The sequence below is a fragment of the Esox lucius genome, chromosome 21 (genome assembly GCF_011004845.1).
Source record: "Esox lucius isolate fEsoLuc1 chromosome 21, fEsoLuc1.pri, whole genome shotgun sequence".
In the NCBI taxonomy this organism is placed as follows: Eukaryota; Metazoa; Chordata; class Actinopteri; order Esociformes; family Esocidae; genus Esox; species Esox lucius.
Window position 1 is genome coordinate 27,319,019 of NC_047589.1, and position 19,508 is coordinate 27,338,526.

The 19,508-nt window shown below is 43.3% G+C and overlaps 1 protein-coding gene across 4 annotated transcripts in view; it reads right to left on the reverse strand.

The window, feature by feature from the left end:
• zfhx4 (zinc finger homeobox 4) overlaps positions 1 to 17,644 on the reverse strand; it is a 90,816-nt gene extending 73,172 nt beyond the window's left edge. For 3 of the 4 annotated variants that reach the window (XM_020041900.2, XM_020041899.2, XM_020041897.2), the window contains exon 1: positions 13,671 to 14,049. The gene's annotated coding sequence lies outside the window, so the exon portion shown is untranslated. Of the gene's footprint in view, positions 1 to 13,670; positions 14,050 to 17,462 lie in introns of those variants that run through there. The other variant, XM_020041898.3, reaches the window with a different exon arrangement.
• Positions 17,645 to 19,508: the final 1,864 nt, after the last annotated feature.

Genomic DNA, 19,508 nt, shown 5'->3' on the forward strand with positions numbered 1-19,508 from the left:
CACACACACACACACACAAAAACACCTCCCCCTACCTCCACCCACCTCCACACACACACCTCCACCTACCTCCACACACACACACCTCCACCTACCTCCACACACACACACCTCCACCTACCTCCACACACACACACACACACACACACACCTTCATCCACCTCCACACACACACACCTTCACCCACCTCCACCCACTCACACCTCCACCTAACTCCACACACGCACACACACACACAAACACAAACCCACCTCCACACACACACACACACACACAATGGTCATTGCACAAACAGGGTGGTACCAAAACCAGCTTCTCACAACAACAGACACCGACCGACATCCAGGCCCCGTACTCTTCTAAACAGTACTGCAATCTGCAAGGCCACGCACTGTAAGCCAATGTGCGTGACAGAGACTGACAGATATCCTAGGTCACCAACCTGCACGCACGCACACACATACACCTACATACACCTACATACACACACACACACACACACACACTACGGTGTGTGAAACCAGTCTGTGACGCATGTCCCGCCCATGACCAGGTATGTGAACTAAATGATTGGTTATCCTGTACTGCAGTGAGACAGCGAGGCAGCAGACGTTAATCCCCCCCCTTACACTCCCTGTAATCCTCGGGTAACAAACCCCGGGCCTCTCCAGAGACATCTATCATTAACACACAGAAAACAGAGACACCTCGCTAATTGTGGAGCCGTCTTGTGAACACGGCCACTCGGCTGTCAGCGTTGTTGTTTTCACGGGGTGACAAAGTTTCAAGTTCAAACCCCCGGCGCTGGAAGGAGACGGTCGGGGGCCATGCTGTGTTGGCCTATAATTACTGTCTTTATGGTAAATCACAGGGCAGGTAGCCCATCAGGCATTCTACTGCTGCTGGCCAAAAGCTAATCGGAGTGCGTCCATCGTTTCCAGGTTTCACACAGGAGACGCGGTATGTGTCTGCCACGAAGCAAAAACTATTCACATACGAAGAATTTTAAATAACTGTGGTCTCACGGACACACACACACACACACACACACACACAGATTGACGCGAGCAAACATACATTGGTACACAGAAACAGAAACAGACACTGGCATCCTTTTATGTTGCTCTAAGAGGTTCTACTCATGACAGCCCTAATTTCTGGGTTGGGAGAATTACTAATTAACTTAAAGTTTGGAACTCTTATCTAATTAGAGGGGCTCTCCAAATGAACTTTAGACCAAAGTCTTTGTGCTTTTTAAACAAACTCACTGACAGGCAGCTGTTTAGAGTTTACCCTCTCCTGAAAAACCACACTGAAAACACACTGTTATTTATGCTACCATGATAGGCTCCTTACTCTGAAGACTGGGAGAAAAAAGAAAGAAAGAAAGAAAGAAAGAGGAAGAAAGGTAGAGAGAGAGAGAGAGAGAGGGAAGAAAATAGAGGGGAAAATGAGTGTGCAGAGTTGAAAAGTGTACAACTTAATTGGATTTCACTACAAACAAACAACTGTCAAAGCTAATTAGCATGGTTGTAGATTAGCGTCGCAATACTCCTTTTATAAAATAAACATGCCATGGAAACCAGTACAGTAGGAGACCTTAAAGCAGTGGTCAGACCAATTCATTACCTTCCTGGGAGGAAATTAAAACAATTACGCAAAGTGTGTGAAATGTGTTAAATGGCCAGGAATCTCCTGTAAAAAGACACATCATTTCAGTCACGCGTTCCACAGGCCCGCAACCATGTACATGTACACCATGGGCTGTTCCAGTAGACCCAGGTCAAGACAAGTCATGGGCTTAGATATTCCAGCCTGGTTTTGACCTTGATATTGTAGTCCAGGACTAGGTGTCATCTGTGTCCTGAACCGGTCTTCTATTCTTAAAGTGATAATTCCAACTACGCTAACTCAAAACTAATTCCACCCGACCAAATAATCAAAGAGCTAAAGAGCCAAAAAGCAGAGAGCATGTGTTTCATTTAAACCACCCTAATGAACAGACTCATTGAGACGATCATTGTTCATTTTCCCAGACACCATCTAAAAGCATGGCAGTGGAATTACCACTACTGTGTGTCTGTGTGTGTGTGTGTGTTCTCGTGAGGTCAACCACAACTCAGTAGAGCAACAACAAGAACTGAGTCAGCAATCACACTCACACACTTAATTAATCCTTACTGAAAACAAAAAAAAAACACACACATACACACACAAAAACACACACACTGTGTTTATGGCTCAGAGGCGCGGAGCTCTGAGAAATTAATTTGCTTTCCGATGAAATACCTCAAATGTGATGATAAGCCAAAAAAAGAGAGTGCAGTGGATTGCGAGTGGCCAGCAACACACAGTGACCACGGGACATCTGAGATTAAAACAGTTGGAGAGGAGATTCAGCAGAAAAGGAAGATCAGTCTAGGAAGAATCCTGTCCACTCGGTCCATCTGAAAAGGACATTAGTTTGACAGACTCTCAGTAGCGTCCTCTGTCCTGCTCGGGCCTCCCGACAAACAGGCAAGTCCCATCCACACCAAGCGGTAAGCGTGTCAGGCTGGAGGTCGAAACCGGGTCGCTGGTTTGAATCCCTGAGGGGACCGGGTGTCACTGTGCCCTTGAGCCTGACTGTTGCCAGTATGTCATGTCTGCCTGACGACAAAGAGAGCGGGGTGACGTTCACCTCCTCACCACTAATACATCAGTAGAACTGCTGACTACAGTGGTGTTTGCAATGCCTACTATTACACACACACACACACACACAGTCCTCGTACACTCCCTGGAAAATACTCTTACGGTTTTTTTTTCTGTCTTTTTTAAGCAAATAATTAAAGATGGTTTGGCTGTGGCCAGTAAAGTGCAGGATATGAGAGGGCTAGTATTAACTAAATACCTCTGGAGAAACATGGAAACAGACCAAAGGCCGGCACTGAGACGAAAGGCACAATATTATACATTCTCAGTACTGGTAGTACTAAACTACAGTACTACCAAGTATTACAAAATAGAACAAATAGTGACCTACTAGTAAGTGAACCTAGAATACATTTCCCCCACGATTACTTAGTGGCCTATGCACTGGACTACATAGTAATAAATAGTTAAACACTTAAACCCTGTGGAGGCCAACTTGTCTATATTCCACTAGAAAATACTTCTTAAACCCTGTGGAGGCCAGCTCGTCTATATTCCACTATTAAATACCCATTAAACCCTGTGGAGGCCAACTTTTCTGTATTCCACTAGTAAATACCCATTAAACCCTGTGGAGGCCAACTTTTCTATATTCCACTAGTAAATACCCATTAAACCCTGTAGAGGCCCACTTCTCTACATTACACTAGTAAATACCCATTAAACCCTGTGGAGGCCCACTTCTCTACATTACACTAGTAAATACCCATTAAACCCTGTGGAGGCCCACTTCTCTATATTCCACTAGTAAATACCCATTAAACCCTGTGGAGGCTCACTTCTCTACATTACACTAGTAAATACCCATTAAACCCTGTGGAGGCCCACTTCTCTACATTCCACTAGTAAATACCCATTAAACCCTGTGGAAGCCCACTTCTCTACATTCCACTAGTAAATACCCATTAAACCCTGTGGAGGCCAACTTTTCTATATTCCACTAGTAAATACCCATTAAACCCTGTGGAGGCCCACTTCTCTACATTACACTAGTAAATACCCATTAAACCCTGTGGAGGCCCACTTCTCTATATTCCACTAGTAAATACCCATTAAACCCTGTGGAGGCCAACTTTTCTATATTCCACCAGTAAATACCCATTAAACCCTGTGGAGGCCCACTTCTCTACATTCCACTAGTAAATACCCATTAAACCCTGTGGAGGCCCACTTCTCTACATTACACTAGTGAATACCCATTAAACCCTGTGGAGGCTCACTTCTCCCCCCTCACCCTTTACCTCTGCAAGGGAATACATAATTATTTTCTTGCATATTCATGAGGGCAGAACTCATTATTGTGTTTGTTTTAGGCACAGTTCATGCATATTTAATGAACCTCTTATCCCCTAACGAGGCTTGGCAATGGCCTTGTTACCAAAACAATATTTCACCGCCAAGAATACAAAATAATATAATGATATATATACACACACATGCACACATGCACACGCACGGCTAATTGGGAAAGAGAAGAGAGGAGGGGGAGGAGTGTATTTCTTCACATGTATCCATGGAGACGCTTGTCTACTTCACTAGGTAAAGTATTACCAGTTGTATTGACAATTGGTTATTCAGATGCAGACCTAATCTGACCTAGCCTGATTACCCACAATGCTCAGGCCAAACACCATGCCCCTACAGTGTTCATTCCTCTAGATTTGCTTGCCTGACTTCTTGTACAATGCTAATACATTCTGATCGTTTTTTGTGCTGGAAAAGGGTTAGGTCAGAACTGCTCTAGACGAAACATGGGATAGGCCACTGTCTATAATAAGTTGATTTATTTGAGGCCATTCAGTGTTTGTCCTTTCATATTGACGTTCTAGGTCCCCAGCTTTGATGCAACTGAGGACTTTTTTTCCCAGAATGTAAAAGGAACTTACGTGTCATCCTTTCTACAGCAGAAAACGTCAGGCAATGTCTATGTCCATCAACAGCGGCTCTTTAACCAACACGTGCTGAGTACATTTCTTATTCACCTGGGTTAATGACAACACATTCACTTTCACGATGACACCCGGCATCCTAGCAACAGAGTAAGATGGAGAGCTATATAACCACGTTAACCGGACACCATAAGCCACACATGAGTTCAGCTCCCTCGTTCAGGCAACTGAGCCAGGCGCAACCCATCGATGTACAGATCGCCTGCCCTGATTGGTGGAAAACTCCCTCTGCTCCAGCCACTCTGCTCCCTGTTACGGAAGCAGAGTGGCTCAGAACCAAGAATATTAGATAACAGCTGAGTTTACATCTGAGACACAGAGAGAGGAAGGGGGGAGGGGGGGGGGGGGGGGGGGGGAGAAAGGTAGTGAGATGGGAGGAAAGAAAAAGAGAGCGAAACAAGAGAGACTCTTTAATCTGAATCTGCTAATGACAACTATCAGAAACCCACATGACTACACATACAAACATACACACACCCGCGTAGATGAGCACACAAACACACACACACACACGTACATGCACACACATACATACACACACACACACAACTAATATTGTGCTTTTTTTTTTTTTTACACATTCTGAAATCCCCCTTCTCCAAAAACAAAATATTCCAAATGAAATATTTCTTCTCATGTTTTTCCATCCTTAATTTCCTGTGTCATGCAAAATAGCCCTTCAGAGCCTGAGAAACGAGAGAACAGAGAGAAAAGAAAAATCCCCTATTTTTTTCCCTTAAACCGACAGACCAACTGAGGAGGGGGGTGAGGGAGGGAGGGAGGGAAAATGGAAGAGAGAGGAAAAGGGAGAGTAAAGAAAAAGAGGGCAAGAAGGAGGCAGCGGGGGTAGAGCGAGAAAGGAAGAGAGGAAGAGAAACAGATTCAGAGTAAGGCGATCCCGACTGGCACCGAACCAACAGCAACAGAAACATTTAGATAGCAGCGTTGAATAATGAAGGTTTTCAATGAGGACAGAAATTACATTTCCTCCTGATAACACAACATTCCCATAACAACTCTGTTCACGTCAGGTCCAACAGGCTCATATGGAACACACTGTGTGTGTGTGTGTGTTTGTGTTGGGGAGAGGATCATGGTAACTTTATTAGTCTCCTCTTACCACGCCAGAGACAATACGACACTGCCCTTAAGATGATAGAGATACACAGATAAGGAGAGCGGGAGAGAGGCTGAGAGAGAGACATCCTGTCCAACATCCCATGCTCTGTGGAAGAGAAGCAAATCCAAACATCATGTTTACAGTGTCAGAGCTGAGGATCTGGAGTTAGGACTGAGCCAACGATTACCGATCACCTTTTAAACAACACAGACCTAACCAAACAATCGCTGCTGCACAAGGGAGGGGGTGACAGACGTACAGAGAGACAGAGGATTCAGTTCACTGTATGGACTCTGGTACAGGGAAACCAAGATCAGACAAAATGAATAAAGAGGAGACAAAGTAAGGAGGTAGTGACTAATTCATAAAGTCCAGACATGCCAAAGAAAGAGAGGAGAGAGAAAGGGGGAAGACATAGAGAAGGAGAAAGAGGGAGAGAAAGAGAACCGGAATATTTCCCATGCCAAGACTGTAAAGAGATAGATAGGGAGAACGAGGGAGCGGAGATAGAGGAGAGAGAAAGTAGAAAAGGAGAAGGGGAGAAAGGAGGAGAAAGAGAGGGAACAAAAGAAGGAGAGAGAAGACTGAAGGAGGACAGAAAGGGAGAGAAAGAGGCAGGAGAGAAAAAGCGAAGGGAAGAGAGAGGAAGAGAGAGAGAAGCAGAAAGAGAGGACAGAAAGAGAGAGATAAAGGCCGCTCTTTGTGCTCCAGCACTCAGCCCCACCATGTTTCCTCTCCTCCGTTTCTCATTAGCATATGAAAAGCCAGAGATGAAACTACGAGGGATAGCGTGTAAAAGGTCAGAGAAAAGAGTGAAAGGGGATCCTGCCGGACGATAGAAAAACAAAAACAGGCCACGCCACCCTTTGTGGGGTTCTGTGTTTCGCCCGAACGATTATTTCCATACACCAGATGGAATTCCAGTGACGCGTCTCGCCATGTTCCCAAGTTGAGTTCGTATGGAACCCACAGTGTCACTCACAAGTTACACGACGCCCCCCGCTACCCTTCTCTCTCTCTCTCTCTCTCTCTCTCTCATTCAGTCACACAACGCCCCCCCGCTACCTCTCTGTCTCTCTCTCTCTCATTCAGTCACACGTGCATTAGAACACCTGCCATACGGACACACATCCACTACGCCGGTTTGAACCCCCCCCCGCCACCACACATAAATACTTATTCATGTCACCTCCCAAAAACCTCAAATAATAAAATTTCTAAATATTTCCTTAATTTAATGCCAACAACAGAGTTGTTCTGTATAGACGATTAGGGAAAACCATTCTATATATGCATTCATTCACCTGAAGACACACACCCACACACACACACACACACGCACGGAGGAAATATGAGCTGGGGTTTGTTGTTCTCCGGCCCTTCAACAAACACTGTCAACCCAATGAGGGAGGCCAGAGGATGGGGGGGAGAGAGGGAATGGGAGAGCATTTCATCTCTCTTTCATCTCAGTCACTCAGTCAACCATTCAATGCCCTATTCAACAACTAGGCAGGCCTTATGCAAAACCATTCTAATCCCTCCCCTGATGCTTTCAGATTTGGAAAAACGTCCATTCCTTCCTCCTGAAAAGCAATTATATCAACATCTTACAAGTACTAGAATCTAACCTCTCACACACACTCTCTCTCTCTCTCACACACACACACACACACACACACAAACACACACAGACAGACACACTGACAGACAGATTGCCTCTCATGCTATGACTCCTGTAAACAAGTTAACAACCTGGTTTCACCTCAGATTTGAAATAAATCACATTAATCAAATTATTAGAACATGAGTCCCCATTCAGGCCAACGATTCTTCTGTTATAATAATCGTAATAATAAAAATAAAATGGTCCTCTCTATTAGACAAAATAAATAGCTTTTTGAAAAACCATCTCCAGCCGATTGCGGAAAGTGTTCCTGTTTAAATCGGGGTGGTTTTACAATAAGTAGGGTCACTTTAAAGGGATATACCAGAAAATTGTTTTTATGTGACTGCTCTCCATTCTGCATGCCAGTCTCAGCCTGTACAACTAATCAGAAACAAATGAAAGAATGTCGTTGCGCTAACTGATATTTGAATGACACACTCACTGACACACAGACGAACACAGCTGTCGCACATATATTGTTGTCATGTCATTCCCTCCCATACATACACTGCAATCCCGTCTCACACACACACACACACACACACACACACCACCGCCACACGCCAGCAAGCTTACAAGCTGTCCCTCTCTCACACACACATTCACACTTCTGTCAAGCACACACAAGACGAGGAAGCGAGGCTGCCAGAGATCATTTTGCATATGTAAATTCCGGCACAAGCGAAACGTGTGTAAACACGAGTCATTGTGAGGGGACTTAATCCAACCCACCGACCGACCCCCCCCCCCCCCCCACTCGCTCTTCTTTACTCTCGTTTCTTTTCTCCTTTTTTCCCCCCAAAGGGGGCTGCTAGCGGACCGACCGACCGAACGACCGACCGACGGACGTTAGACATTAGTCAGCACAATTAAGCAGGTTTCCATGGCTACTAATGAAATTTGGCCGCCCCACCACAGCTTTGAGCCATAAATGGGACGGGCTGTTATGCAGAGCAAACTGACTCCAGGCCCATTATCACTGGCTGTTCCACAGCAGCACAATGGGGTCGCTTGTATCGCCCCCCCCCCCCCCCCCCCCCACACACACACACACACACCAGCACGTCCCTCCGGCGGTACAAGCCCTATCCGCCTGACAATTTGCATATGTTAATATAATTAGCTGCTAATTACACTAAACTTTTGCATATTGACAAGCAGCCACCCGTGGGATCTACAAGAGCTTTCAACCTGTTCCAAGTCTTTAACCCATTTCTGTGTGTGTGTGTGTGTGTGTGTGTGTGTGTGGGGGGGGGGGGGGGTGTAAGTGCACGTGTCTATGCACATATGTGTGTATGTGTGTGTGTGTGTGTGTTAGCCATACTGCCCCAGGGCAGCCACAGAAAGCCCCCCTCTTCAAGACATTAAGCTTGGCTGCTTTTCCTATAGGCCTCTAGGCCCTGGCCTGGGACCACAGTACTGACGCTGCCCAGCCTCTTATGCCGACTGCAACACACACATACAACTGTGCACGCACACACACGTTAAATGATACACGGAGACTCTGGGTTCTTCGTTGTTCCTCAGTGCATCAGAAAAACACCTCACTATTAGTGTTTTTGTTTTCTTCAGTACAGAGACTCCTGAAAACTGAGCTCTTCAAAGGAGATCAGAATTGCAACACTACAAATGGCTATGTGCTGTTTTCCTGGTTCCTGAGTGGCTACACGGAGAAGCGGCGTGGAGAGCATTATACCAATAACGTGAATCTCTGAAATCACGTTACATATCAGCCAAGCGCATGAATTCAACTATTTAAAAACATCACTGACCAGCACTAGTCAACACAGATCGAATTCAACAGGGGAAAAAACAAGGCAAGAGGGAAAATGGAGGAACAGGAAGAAAACAGAATAAGCAGAATATGAGTGTTTAATAATGGGATGTGGAGGGTTGTGCTTTTCCCATCATTATGGCTGTGATTCTTAGAGGGGGCCAAGCAACCACACTGCTACGATTACAGGACTTATGTCCCTCTAACTCTCTCTTTCTCCACCTCTCTGTCTCCCTCTCTAACTCTCTCTTTCTCCACCTCTCTGTCTCCCTCTCTAACTCTCTCTTTCTCCACCTCTCTGTCTCCATCTCTAGCTCTCTCTTTCTCCACCTCTCTAACTGTCTCCCTCTCTAGCTCTTTGTTTCTCCACCCCTCTAACTGTCTCCCTCTCTAACTCTCTCTTTCTCCACCTCTCTAACTGTCTCCCTCTCTAACTCTCTGTCTCTCTCTCTCTAACACTTTCTTTAACTCTCTTCCTGCAACTTTCTAACACACTCTCTCTCTAACTCTTTCTGTAACTCTCTTCCTCTCTAAATGTCTCCTTTTTCTAACTTTGTCTCCCCTCTAAAATGTGTCTCTCTGTCACTAACTCCATCGCTCTCTAACTCTCTCAACCTCTCCAAATGTCCTTCTCAAAGTCTGAATCTTTCTAACTGCTCTTCCTCTCCCTTTCTCTCTCCCCCTCTTTTTCTGACTCTTTTGCTTTCTCTCGGTCCCAATCACTCTCCACTTCTTGGCTTCTCTAAGATAAGGGGGAAAAAATGAAAAATATCCCAGCACATGCAATTCACACAGCTGACACACACAAACACACACAACAGATGGCAAAGCAAGGAAGATTAAATAAGCACTCACACATGCACCCACACACACACACACACACACGTGAACACGCCTACCTAATGTCAGACAAACACTGAGAGGAAGACTGAGAGAGAGAATGGACTTCTACAGGGACAGGGGAGACTCAGTCCATTCTGCTGATGTAAAATCAGAAGCATATGACTAGGGTACCGGTCCTCTGCAGGAATAATCCTACCAGCTACTGCTGCTGGTCCATTTCATTTACTTCTCTTCATCACACACACACACACACATCAAACACCACATTCACAATTCCTCTAAGATACATCCATTTCCCTCTGAATTGTTACAGTAGTAAAAGGAAAGAAAATGAATAAAAGAGAATCATATTTGGCTGTCTGGTCTGTTCACCTCACCGTGACATTTGGTAATGGGGATTTGGAAATAACCTAAATGTGTGTGTGTGTGTGTGTGTGTGTGTGTGTGTTTGTGTGTTAAAGACGTTTCCTTTAGTATGCCCACTACTCGGATTACCAGGCGGTCTTAAGTATTCAATCGACACAAAATATCTTTTTTTTTTTTCATTTCTGCCTTTTAACCAAATTGGTGGTGTTAATGCAGCGAAGCAGTGGATCAACAGAAGAAGAAAAAAACATGGAAATGCAGGGAGATGGGCCTGTTCCAAGGCCCCCAACTCCCTCCATCTCACTCACTTTCTCTGCAGCACAGGATTTTAAATCATCCGATCTCCCTCTATTAGAAGAGAGACTTATTGAGGTAGAAACCATAAAAAATGAAGGAGGGAAATTTAATCCCTGAAATATTGATTTCCACATTAATATCAGATAGGTGGAGGGCGATGAGGCTGGCTGGAAATGACACATGGTGGACCCTAAGAGAGGCTAGGGCCTATCTTTATGCTGTATGTGTCTGGACAGGGAGAGTTATAGGAGGATTCTCTCCCTCTCCCTCCCTCCCTCTCTCATCTCCCATTTCTTCAGGGTCCCTCTGTTCCCGTTCTGGAAAACCCGGATCAAGGCTGAAATTCTGGAGACGTGTTGTTGTTGTTTGTTTTATTGGAGTTCTTTTTTTACTGAAAAAATTAGGCTGTATCATAAGCCAAACGGTACGAGAGCCCATGTTATGGTTGTTGACTTGAGTGAAACACAAAGTCATAATCAGAACAACCAGGACCTGTCTCTCTTGTCCCTGCTTGCTATAGACATGGTTGGCCTCAATGTTTTATGAACACTAATACACATGTTATTATACAGTAGTTAAAACCTAAGTACTCCGTTACATCTCCTTCTGCCTCCCACCGTCTCGTGCTGTAAGCATATTAATGAGCTGAACTGAATCGCCTTTCATTGTTTTTAATAATAAAAAAGCTTTTACTCTCCACTCTCCATTGTCTCCCAAAACTGGCAGCACGGCTCACATGTACATCCTCGATACCCTATTGATGCCTGGTTAAAACCCAGGCTAATGTGCTTTATTCTGCACGCGCGCGCACAAACACTAATGCTGTCTTCATAATACTAAGAATAATGTAAAAGCTGAATGATAACAGCAAAACAAAAGCATAGCCCTCAAACAAATTCGACAAGTAGCTACGCATTCCCTCAAACATGGCGCTGTGATTGATTGAAAGGACATAGCATATGTCCTGTGAGGTTCAGAACATAGTTAACACTGATGAAAATCACAGCAATTCATTTCTCAGAGTTTAATTGTTGGTTTTTAGCAGTGAGTCCCTGAATAGCACATTACAAATAAAACACGAGTTGCAGGCGTGAAATTAATCAATGTCCCCATCGCTGAGTTATATTGAAACCTTTCGTCTAAAAGACCCAGAAAACTATTCAGAAAAATGTCTAAATGTATAAAATATCTTAAGTTTAATTCTCAAATTATTTGATGGAATAAAACTACAAAAATGTATTTCGTTGGAAATACCAGTAAATAATGTTTGTCGAAGGCCCAATCCTCTAAAATAGTAATAATTGACAAAATACTGTAATCCATGACTGTAGGCCAATCCAAAAATTGTACAATGGTAAAAATTATTTCTGCAGTGGTCAGTTTACCTTAGTCCAAAAATCCATTGAAAATTTCGCATTTCCACGAATTTCAATAACTGAACGAATATATTTTTAAGTCTTATAAAGACCTTGAAACATCAAGAAAGAGCTCAAATAATTTCCTCCAAATAATAACAGGAAAAATAACAGTCAAAACAGTCATAGTATGCCGAGGTAAAGAAAACAGTAGATTAAAACCACTACAAATATAGGCCTTAACGCTGATGCGCCCGCGTAGAAAGAGCAAACGGAGAACGCAGACACACAACACACCGCGTTACATTGCCTACCGGAGTTTCAGACTGCCTCTCGTTTTGCCGTGTTTTTTCTGCTCTCTCAATGCAAGCGATCGATGTCCCCTGTCACTGTCGTGTCCCAATCCCAGCCAAGGCTCTACCTCAAACCAGCCATGAGGCATAGAACCACCACAGCCCCTTTTCTCGCCTCCCTCGCCCAAGTCACACCAAACAATCACCGTGCATCGACAACTCACTACCGAAGCTTGGGCAAAAAAAAAACTAATCACTGGCAATGGAAGGACAATTCATTATGTGAAGAAAAAATATGAACCCACCAATGCGAATGAAGGGGAGAAAGGATCTTACGTTACGACGAGAGGACAGGAGAAAAGAAAATAGAGAACCAGTAAACAAGAGTAGGTAATGGCAATTTCTTTAATATTTTGTTAACGAGAATAAGAAACGATTCTGGATCCAGGGGACCTGCGTGATGTCAGTAGCCCAGCGACTGGTCGCCTCTCTGGGAGACATAGCCACCCACGCATCAGTCCATGGCTACTACTTCTTTACACGCTTCAGGTAACAACGAATGTATTGGACCGTTATACACTGATTTTGTCCATTGTATCATCCCAAGTAACAACGAATGCATATATCTGAATTATTACAAAATATTTCCTAAGCTTAAAAATCGCGTGTGATCTTCGCGTCACTTGAGAATGTCTACACCGTGGGTGTTACGTGTAACAATAACGTGAGACAGATAGCGACATCGTCAGAAATTATATGCATGGTTAAAATCTAGGCTAACAGCCAAACAGTCCGGTCCAGCTTTTACAAGTGGTCCAAGAACAGGAACCACGCAGAACTCTTTAATGGAAAAAGGGGAAAACAGTAACGTAACCTACTGCCTACCACGATAGATCGGACATCGCTACGTCTAGTCTAGAACCGTAATGAACTAAGCCACACCGAATAAATATGTGATATTATACGACAATAGTTTTAAGAGACATTGGACAGACCGTATCGGAACCAGACAAATCCTAGGAAACTTTGAGAGTAGATTTGGCCGAGGTAGCAATGACACTCACGTGAAGGCTTCCGTCTGTCTCCTGACAGTTCTCTGCTAGTAAAACCAAAGCAGGACTTCCACAAACACCTAGATATGCGATGTTTTCCAAGGCAAAGCTACGGTCGAAAACACAGCAGATGAAAACGGCTATTATCCGCCGAGCTCTATGTCAAAGATTCTGCGGGATCCACCAAGAAAGATAATCGATACTCGACCTAAATTTAACACCAACTAGCCTACTCAATAAAAGTTATAGGAAAAAACTTACTTTCTTCCCCCCGCAGTTCGCTTCAAGTCTCTTGCTATTGGTTTGAAAACAAAGTCACATCCAATGTTTGCGAAATATGATAACACAAAAAAATTGAAAAAGGGGAAAAAGGTGTAATCCTCCCAACTTTATTGAAAAAATAAATAAAAAGAAAAATGGCAAGCTCTATTAAAGCTATCCTTTGGGTCCGATCGGTGAAAGATGTGTCGACTGTAGCCTCGCAGATTCGGTTGTGGAGGGGTCGAGAAACAGCGGAAGGGAAATGAAAATCCGATATGTCTTTATTCTGCTAATTATTATCGTTTTAGCCCTGTTTAAAAAAATGGCTGATTAAGTTGAGTGCGCATGTCTTTGTGTGTCTATTCCCGATATGCACTCTGGGAATGGAAGAGAGAGGGCGAATGAGAGAGTGAGGGAGGGAGAAAGAGGTAGAGAGAAAGAGAGAGAGGTGTAATTAGCGAGCTGATCAACAGTCCCCACATTGCAAATGACGCGCTGAGCCCCGGTCTAGAGCGAAGCCCGTAGAATGGAACGCGTCAGATAGACCAAAGTGATCATAACGGGAGGAAATCTTTACGGTTTTACCCGCCGGCCCAACAACATGCGGAACAATAAAGAGCTATTTCCTCCTGTTAACCAAATTGGGGAGATTTACAGAGAACTCCTATTTTTTTTTTAAATAAATGTCCGCAGATAGAAAATCTGTAGCTTGATAATATCTAATGTACCACACAATGCGTACAATGTTGCTATACTATTTGTAAACAAGGCCAATGTTATAGCCTTCTGGATGTCAGTGTGTATTAAAAATATATTGATTTGTTTGCTTATTTCGGAGTATTGATTATATGGAATATAGAGGCTTATTATATTTAATCTTGACTAATACTACACAAATAGAAGGGCTACACAATTAACAATTTTTCAGGTAGGGTAACGTGTAATGTGTTGAACGTGTTGTAATGTGTTGAATTAAAACTGCTTGACGCCTATATGTAAAAAAAAAACTCTATATATTGAACACAGCGTCGACATCGTCGACACATTTACTAGACTGTCGCAAAACTATTACAAAATAAAGGATATATCTCGCTATGAAAACCAAAAGAGGGCAGGCTTTAAATGGACGCGAAGTCTGTAAATGAAGAATTATAGGCCGAACTGACGTTATTCATATATAGTGTTTTTAAAGATTGTGTAAAAAAAAAATCAAATAGGCCATGACTTATTATAAAGATCGATTAAGATCACATGCTTACATCCACTGATGAATGAACATAGGCTACACGAAAATAGCTTGAAATGAAAGAACTTGATATGAAATCATAATTTCTACATTTCCAGCAAAGAACCAGCCATTCAAATACATGTTTTAAAAACAGCTACTTGTGACGACATTATATTAAAATGTATCTCTCTTGATGGGCAGAGTTGGCCGACCAAAATCTGGTAAATACAAACTGCAATGTATATTGCCTACATGTGTATCAAAATCATCCGCATGTTTACCAACTTCCAGTCCAAAAGAGATGATGGGCTACTGGGCCTATCAGAGCCAAAGGGAACACACCAAACAATGTTAGACCCATTGAATCAACACAGCGCTCAAAACAATACCTGGAATAATATGTTGCATTGGTTCGTATTGCTATATCCCACGATTAACGCATTTACTTCACTCTTTCTGTGTCTAATAGTCGCTATCCGGGTGAGGGAGACCTAACATGGTGTTAATCGTGGATGGAATCAGGAGATCGGTTCTCTTTCGTGAAAAAAAATCGAAGGGGTGAATTGACAGAGCCGGGTCTCGGGATGCTGTGATAAGGCTCCTGGCAGTCGAACTACATTCTACTGCAGTACAGCTGAACTGGACCCCCTCGGACCCAGCCGAACCAAGGCCGACCCAGGGATGCCGTGTGCTGCACTTCTGGGGCTGTGACCCTGTTTAAAGATGGTCAGCCGAGGCATCACTTTTCACCCAGATCCGAGGCGGTGGGTCTATAGCGTTCTCCTGGGATTCCAAACTGCTCTCGCAGGAGGAGATATGACTCACTCTGCGGACAGGAGTAGCCTGGCAAGCCGCTGCCTGGTTGGACAACCCGTACGGAGCAAAAATGAAACGGACGGAGCTTTTCTTGTCTCAAATAACATTTAAGCTATAATGCAAAAATCGGTTGCTATGGACTAAAGGTTGTTCTGAATGTTTGCCGTTGAGATTTTTATTTAGCATGGATGGGGGACTTTGTAACTAGGCTATTGATTGATTTATTTTTATTTTCTATCTCCAGTGGTCGTTTATGTTTTTGCTAGGATGTAGATTATTAATACTTTCAGAAGCCTGTGGTGACCATTGAAGACTTTCGGTTGTCTTTTCATTTGTTTTCACGGTGAAAAGGAGAAAGTAAGGCGGATTTAAGGGACTGATACTGCTTATCTTAGCCTCATGCATTGGTAAATCCCCCCGGTCGCTTCACTCTCCCCGCAAACGATGCTCTTTCTCCGGGGGCTGCTTGACAAAAGACCGCGTTAACTAATATTTCGCCCAATTTCCATATCGCAGCATCCCAAATTAATTATAGATTGCTATCTGTAAAATCAGTGTGCGTCTGCCTGTGTGTGTGTGTGTGTGTGTGTGTGTGTGTGTGTGTCCTTAGGTTAGACTATATGGGTTAAAATAAAACGACTAAAACGAACCTATTGCCTAATCAATCGAGCTTTAATTATAATTACCATTCACAAGTGTTTTATTTCCAAAAGAAGCGGAAAAAATATAATTTAAACTACATTATTTTTTGAATGGTTATAACAATAATATTGCAATCATTTTGAAGAGTACGTTTATGTGATCACATCTCTGACTCTTCCTCCCTGGGTCATTGTTTCCACTGCTTTGAGGCTTGTTTAGCGGTCGGAAGCAGGGCTGGGTCCTGCCATAAGGGACTGTGGCTGAGAGGTTGGGGGTTACCCCTTGTCTCAAATCAGATGGTTTAAGTCCAAAGCGCCGGCGCCCTCTGGGGTCCGTTAGGTCATGGTTGGGGAAGTCTGACCCCTCTCCTCAAAACACACAAACGTACTGGCAAACCCTCTACCCACCACACTGACCCATCTCCCCACCACCCAGAACCAGAATAGCCTACAGTCACAGCAAAGCGCCCAACACACAGAGAAGCTACATAAAATAACAAGCAGGTTTGGTAAGAAACAGAAACACACAATGGGGTAATATAAATGAAAACACAGTTTTCCTGTTTCAATATCCATAACTCTCAATGGAAAGAATATCGCCAAAAAATATGCAATCTATGTTCAAAGCGTGTAAATCAAAACTCATATTATTTCCCCCAAAAATAGGCTACATTCACATTGCAATGTGGCGATGTAGCATATTTTTTATTTAAAAACGATTGTGTTGCAAATTAATAAATTTATAATAGAAACAATACACATATTATTCATTGTTTCATTTGCAAAAAAACATACACGGGTAGAAAAAAAATTATATTCACTTACTTTGCGTGACACATTACGCACATAACTTCCGAGAAATATTAAATCCCGTTTCTTTCCATTCAATCGCAGAAAGTGTTCGATAATCCGATACAAATTAACTTTTTTCCTCACAGAAACACAACCTAAACCCTCTCGACGTTTTAACGGCACATGCCCTAAAACCAGACAACTTGCATCCATAAACACACAACCTGTTTAAAACTTTAAATTGTCTCTCATTTAAATTCCCAATAGCACAAACCCAGGCAGCGGAAGCAGATGAGAAATAAAAAATATATGTACCTTTGGTAAAATAGCATTCCGTTTTTCTTCTCTGTCTTAGTCTCTTACGCTCAGTAGCGATCCGCTTATAGCATATGGAATCTGTTTGGAAAATGCCTAGATTTGGCACATTGTCATTGAAAAGAGAGGAGCGAAGTGATGCCGCTACAGAATAGGGGAAATGAGTTGCGCATTGGACGAAGCCTCCCCTCTACGCGGACTTATCCAACTTTAATTTAATATTCCGCAATCACACAGTGATGGCATATAATTCAAGGGGAATTTCAGAGGAAGGAATCGCTTTGTGTTTTTCCACTAGTATTTAATCGGGAGGGGAGCAGGACAATGCTTTCGTCCCTATTATGTGTCCTTCTCTGTTGTTCTGTCTTGTCCCCTTCTCTTTTGATATTTCACACCAAAACAAATTATGTTTATTTGTTTGTATTTTGATCACTTGCCAAAACCCCAGACGTATCCCTTGCTCTTGTCACGCTGGAATCATTCCCAACATAAAATCGAGACCTATAAACGCTTGTTTGTAAAACACTGAGCCCAAAATCAATGTATTGGGACATTTCAATCGATTATATAAACGAAAATCCATACTCAACATGAGGCCGATATCAGCCCACTCTTTCGTTCCCTATATAAAGAGGGAAAACTAGAGGGAACGCGAAAAGAGAGAAAGAGGGCATCTAGGGTTTTAAAACAGAGCTTATGTCAATGTATAGCCGGGTGACTCTCTTGCTACTTAGATGTCAGAGTATTTCCAGATGCATGGGATATGCCGGCGCAAGCCCTGATGACAACAATTAGGCTGGTGCGTATCAAAGCGACCACGCGGATTACCGCTACATTTAAAGGGTCAACTAGAGCTATTCCAGCCAATATCACATATCAGCATCGCATCACAATAATCAGTCGTTTCTGGACGGCCTTTCATCAGGCAAAAAAAAAAGAGGGGGGGGGGGAGAAGCTAAATCAAATCAGGGGCTGTATATCCACTTGATAGCTGTTTGCATTATTAAGATGCGAGAAGAAAACAACAACCCATCATGGTCATTTATTGCATAAACTGGGCATTAATAATATGCGCAATGATCTTAGGGAGAGATGGGAGGGGGGGGGGTAGAATCACAAGATGTCAATCATGTAAAATTTACATGGAATCACAGCTGTTTGCTTCTCGTGACTAGGGGAGGGGTGCGCCAGAGGGGTTAAGGAGGGGTAGGTAGGGGACGGCCACGCACACGGTGCCACTCTGTTTATTTGATAAGAGTAAATCAATGGAATAGATTGTAAAGTCTTTACCGGGACCAGATGCGCGTGCAGCGTGTTACAGTGTTCCCCAAAAGGGGGGGGGGGTGGGGGTGCTTGGTGAAAAGTGACTTCCGAAGAGCGGCGCAAAAACGGGTTTATCTGGTGAGGATATCTACACTGAACTGTGCACTCGTACACTTGGGTCATCATACACACGCGCGCACACACACCCATCCAACCTCTTTCTCGCCTCCGTGCATCCTTCCATTCAATCTCCCGTGCCCTTGTGCCTCCTCCCACTTGGCCCTTAGTGTTCGCCGTGCGCGAGCTTTTTATTGTTGATCCCTCTTTAATAGACACGCGCGCATTTGTCCTTCTCCATATAAATCTAAGGACTCAAAAAAGGGCCTCACCCATACCTCCACATACCAGACGCAAACCTTTTTCAAACCACTAAAGCAGCACAATAATTAACAAGTCTCGTGTATTTAATGTGAAGGTGATCATAAAACAAATCTGGTCTTCTGGGAGATGCACCTGCATTCTTTGTGTCTTCTGACAAACACACACATGTATATATAGAGAGAAAGAGAGGCTAGTGGCTATTGTGAAAAAGAACAATAGAGATAGTTGTATCCCCAATGGTTCACGTCTCATAAGGAATTAACTGGAATTATTTAGATTTCCATCTTATTCTTGAAATTACATCAAATTAGAATAATTACATTTGCATATTGGAAATTTAATTTAAAATTTATGAAGTGAATTTTGCATAGAAATAGGCCAAAAAGTAACAATACAAATAAT